The following is a 5,883-nucleotide window of genomic DNA, read 5'->3' on the forward strand; positions in this document are numbered from 1 at the left end:
CTATCAAGGTCTAGGTCATTCAAGAAAAGTCAGAGAAATCATTGCTGTCTGGAGGAGCTGGAAAAAACAAAAAGTGTATATAATGTGGTTGCTTGGATCACATTCTGGAGGAGAAGCAATGGCATTAGTAAAAAAGGAGTCAAATGAAAGTATGGATTTTAGTGAAAATATGTGATATGGTCATTACTTAGCTGTGACATATGTACTGTAATAATATAATCTGATAAAGGGGAAATTGAATGTGAGGTGTATGAAAACTGTATGTTTTTACAAAACTACCTATAATGATGAGTTCCTCTAGTGGCTCAGACAGTAATGAATCTGCCTGCAATGTGGGAGACTTGGGTTTGATCCCTGGGTTGGGAAGATCCCCTAAAGAAGGGAATGGCTACCCAATCCAGTTTTCTGGCCTGGAAAATTCCATGGACTATACATTCCATAGGGTCGCAAAGAGTCAGACACAACTCAGTGAGTTTCACTTCCCTTCACCTGTAAATATAAGCCTATTAGAGAACATAAAGTTTATGAGAAATGAATAACTTATTTAACACATCCTCACAATTTACCTGTGTTGTACCATGAGTCATACACTTGCTCTTTTTAAATGTTGAATAATATCCTATTGACTGCATACCACATACTGTTTATTTATTCATGAAGAAATGGATACTTTGGTTACTTAAACATCTGATTTTTTTGAATAATTCTATAAAGAACATGGTTATACAAATTTGGAATGAAAGTTCCTTTCAACTTATTTGCCCATTTATTAATTGGGTTGTTACTACTCACTGATTTGTAGAAATTCCTTATATATTCTGGATATGAACTCCTTATCAGATATGTCTTTGTTCCCTTCCATTTTCTGGGTTGCCTTTTCCTTCTGTTGATTTCATCCTTTGATACATAGAAGTTTTAAATTATGATGCAGTCCTATTTACCTACATTTTCTTCTTGTGCCTTTGTTTTTGGTGACATTATTTAAAAAAAAAATCATTGCTTACTTTAATGGTGGCCTGAATCTTTTCCTCTCTATTTTTTCTAAATATTTCAAGATTTTAGCTCTTGTGTTAAGGTTTTTGATCCATTTGAGTATATTTTGATATGACGTAAGCTAAGGATCTACCTACATTCTTTTGCACATAGACATCTAGTTTTGCCAAGAAAATTTGTTGAAAGCCTCTTTTGCATTTGGATGATGTTTACAAACTTATAAAAAATGATTTAACCATTCGTGTGATGATATATTGCTGGCTCTGTTTTCTACTCCTCTATATGTCTGTCTTTATGCCAGTACCACACTATTCTGATTATTGTGGCTTTACAGTAAGTTTTAAGATCAGGAATTGTGAGATATCCAAATTTTCCTCACTTTTCTTGCACCAATTTCTTCTCCCTTTGCAGAATCTCTGAGGTATACTGGCTATCTATTTTTCTTTTATCTTGTAGATATTCTTTGATGGAAACATCAGTAATGCACTTTTGACATTGGCATCAATGGAATCCATGGTGGGCTCCATGCATCTTTTTTTTTTTTTATCACTTTTCTATTACACATCCCTAATGGTATTTTTCATATGGGCATTTCTCAAGGTACAGATGAAGGGAGCTAACATGGGAGTTATTAAAATGCAGAATATAACAACTGCTTTATCAATAGGTAAAGTAACTGGTGGTCTCAGGTACACAAATGTGCAGGGCACAAAGGATATGATAACAACTGTGATTTGGGAGACACAAATGGAGAGTGCCTAGCTCCTCGCCTCCAAACTGGTTCCTTAGGGAGCGCAGAATGACCACATAGGAGCCCATCAAGAGGAGGAAGTTTAACAGACAGAGGAATCCACTGTTGGCAACAACAAAGAACCCTAGAGTGTGAGTATCAGTGCAGGCAATGTCGAGCAAAGGGTTCAGATCACACAAAAAGTGGTCTATGACATTAGGGCCACAGAAGGGTGATCTGAGCATGAAGAAGATCTGTATGATTCCATGAAGAAAAGCTCAGACTTATGTCACTCCAATTAGCAGCCCACACACCTGCCAGTTCATGAGATTTGTATAGTGCAAGGGTTTGCAAATGGCCACATCATGATCACAGGCCATCTCGTAAGCAGGATGACTTCAGTACCTCGAAAGAAATGTTCCCCAAAGATTTGGATTAGGCATCCATTGAACAGGATGGTGTCTTTTCGTGGAGTGAATCTGTGATCAGTTTAGGAATATTCACAGAGGAATAGTAAGTATCAATAAAAGAGAGATAGGCCAGGAAAAAGTACATGGAAGAACTTGGTAATGGACTAACTATGATGGTTACCATGATGAGCACATTTCCTACATTTCCTAGATGACAGAAAACAACAAATACAATTTATTTTTTGCATCTCTGGATTCTGTGTGGGCTCCAGGAGAACAAACTCAGTCATGTTCCTATTCTCCATGTGTCTTACATTATGATTAATTAAATTAACTGAAAAAATACTTTTTTATTAGCTCAACTGTGAGTTCACTAAGTCTCTACATGTAATAAAAAGATAAATGCCTTGACTCTATTGAGTTCCAAATTCTTTTCAGTTTTTCTTTTGATATAGGAAAAAAGTTTCTGATCTCTTAAATCATCTCAGGGGCAGGAGTTAGACACATGAGGAACACTGTGAACACACAGACAAGAGTTTGTCTGAGCACACTTCATCATGTGAGATGCTCAGAATCTAATATGATTGAATAGATCTCACATATAGTTACAGTCAACCTGAAATGAAAGGTAGAAAATGGGTGTAAAGGCTATGAATGTAGAGCCAAGGGATTTTCCCTTTATTCTTAAGAAATTGGGAACCGTGCAAGGAATTGGGAACCTTATCCTCCTATGAGAGGATAAGGATGAAGACAGATTTGAGAAAGAGTGAATGTGGATGTTATTCTAGGAACGACCTTTATCTGTATGAAGTGTGCTGAGTTTAAGTAGGGGGATGGAAAACACAAAGGATTACTAGAATCAGACTATTTTTAATAATTGACATAATGTGTAACAGAGCATCAGTAATGAGAAAGTAATAAAAAGATACAGAAGCTACTGTAATACAATTGATATATTTTTAAATATAATAACTTTAATATAACTAATAAATATACTTTTAATGCTTGCTGTATGCATGGCATGATTGCAACCTATGTAAGTGGTATCATTTCATCCATAAAACAGATGAGAAACAATCTTATTATATAGTACTAATAATGTAATAATAATATTAGCTAAAGCTAATTGTAAAGGAAAGATACTTTGTCATTTAGGCCTCATTAAAAACGCATAAGGTGGTGATAGCTTATGGTGAACGGTGTCAGATTCGTGATCTCTGAAGAAGAAGATTGAGCTTCAGGACCGGGTACCAGGCTTGATCCCTAAAGAGCTTTCGTGTAGCAGAGTTTTATTAAAGTATGAAAAGAGACAGAGAGAGCTTCTGACATAGACGTCAGGAGGGGGACGGAGAGTGCCCCCCTCGCTAGTCTTAGAAAAGGGAGTCAGGTACTTTTTCAGTTGATTATTACAATAAATCCAAAGGATGTCTCAAGGTGGTAAAGATCTTACTAGACCCACTCCCACAATTTACATTTTAAGATGACAGGATTAGAACTAACAATAGAAAGATATTACCAGATCCACTCCCATAATATACATTTACTCCCATATTATACATTTTAAGATAACAAGATTCTTCAGAAATTTCTTCTTAAGGAGAAACAAGCAAGATACATTGTTATATTGACTAAGATGTATAGAAAAAAATCATTTGTCCTTTTCTGCTTGAGAGCACCAGACCCCTTTCTCCTCCTTGGGGACCCCGGACTTCTTAACAACCTGCCTGGGAATTGCTGTCTCTGTAGCTACTACTATCATTTTTATACTTATTTTGCACATTAAGAAGTAGAAGTGTAGAGTGCCTACCTCAAATCAGGCAGCTAAAAAGGGTAGAGCTAAGGTTAGTTTAGATTATGCTTTTTTTTTTTTTTTTTTTACTTCAGATACTTAATTCATGCCCTGTGTCATTATTATCATGTCCATTGAGTCCATGATCCTCTCTAAATATCTCATTTCATTGACTATATTGTAGCACAGTTTTCTGATCTGCTAAGTTAGAACACCAGGAAGGATAATTTAGGTACCAACAGGTAGCAGAGTTCTTTCTGAATGACCCAGTTTCTCTTTAATGAATAGCTATTTTTTTTTATACATTCCATAATTTATTTAACTTATCCTCTTTTTTCCCTTTTTTTCCCATTTATTTATATTAGTTGGAGGCTAATTACTTTACAATATTGTAGTGGTTTTTGTCATACATTGACATGAATCACCCATGGATTTACATGAATAACTATTTTTATTCTTTCTTTCTTTTTTTCTCACCTATTCTCTCTATCATTCATTTGTTTTATTCCTCCTTTTCCCTGGTAAGATTGTTCAGTGTGAAGAAGCTAAGAATTCCAAATACTTGTTTATGTGTGATTAAAGGGTATGAGAAAAATTAACTTGTTTTCCTAATAAGCTAAATAGACAAATGAAAGCTGTTTATTACATATGAGATGTTTCTGACTAGAATAGTGGGGAAAACTTTAGGGAGAATACTATGAAGCCAAAACCTTATGTCATTATTTCTTAAAATATTCCCCCTGGAATTCAGAGAAGAGCGTTTTTTTCACTGCTCTGTGAAACAGGTTGCTACCAAAAGGGATGGTCAGAATCGACACTTACTCACTGTCCTCTAGCAGGTAGGTGAAAAACATTTTCCATGTTTTACTCTAGTGGTGTAATTGCAAAATTAGCCATCACAAATTTCTAATATACTTCCATATCTATTTTGAATGCACTTTTTACCACAGAACTCTGCAAAATAAACAGTTTTTTTTTTAAGATTTACTGTTAATATAAGAAATAAATGAACACAAATGAGAAAAAATGATTTTATGAACTCAATGAATCTTGACATGTTAAAACTCATTGTTGTCATTAAATAATAGAGGAATGTATTTCATGTGTTATTGTTTTCATTACAAATTCTAGAGACAGCAGAGTGTGAGAAAGTTCATACATAATGTTGATGTAAGGTAGTGTGACAAGATAAAGCCTCACTAGGAGCTAGGAGTCCTAGAAATAAGACATAAGGTTCATGGAGACAGTGACCGTCACATAGCTTTGGGAGAATAGCAACTTCTCCATCTCCATGTGACAACATTGCACAGAGTATTGTTTATCACAGTATAGAATCATTACTCCTTATATTCTCCCAAAGTAGCATCGTAAGCTTTTAATTGGCACTTTCCACATTTCAAAGGTTTAATTTGAAAAGGTGAATACCTAATTCTCAGAAAACTTTTGAAAGAAATATGGCCATGAAGCGCCTGAAAAGTATAATTAAGGTGAAAGATAATGTGCCATTTATGTGGGATGAGCACTGCTGAGAAATATTGGGTAGAAATATTTCCTTTAAATCAATATTTGTACCTGCCAGTATTCTTCCACATTTGGTCTTATTTACCCTGACCCCTCCACCAGACACCAGTTCTATGTCTAATAAGCTATGAAAAGAGAAGAAATATTAACTTATCGATATATCTATAAATATATATATATATATACATGGCATGAATAATGAGCACCTTGGGGGCACTTTTTGACTCCAGACCGGCTGTTTTCTAAGGTGTCTGTGGGTCAGATAATCAGGAATCGTGGGGACAGAGTGAGGAGCTCAACGAGGGTAGATTATATACTCTTTTACTTGGACTATTGAGTGATAAATAATCTTCAGACAATCTGTTAAACTTTTCACAAAGAATGGCAAGTTCTACAAAGAAATAAAGTGAGTGTAGAATTTCCTCTAAAGATGGACATCT

The 5,883-nt window shown here is 35.1% G+C and overlaps 1 pseudogene; it reads right to left on the bottom strand.

Annotated features, from left to right (window-relative positions):
• Positions 1-1,653: 1,653 nt before the first annotated feature.
• LOC136175323 (olfactory receptor 4C13-like) lies at positions 1,654-2,438 on the bottom strand (annotated as a pseudogene).
• Positions 2,439-5,883: the final 3,445 nt, after the last annotated feature.

The sequence above is a fragment of the Muntiacus reevesi genome, chromosome 9, assembly GCF_963930625.1.
Source record: "Muntiacus reevesi chromosome 9, mMunRee1.1, whole genome shotgun sequence".
In the NCBI taxonomy this organism is placed as follows: domain Eukaryota; kingdom Metazoa; phylum Chordata; class Mammalia; order Artiodactyla; family Cervidae; genus Muntiacus; species Muntiacus reevesi.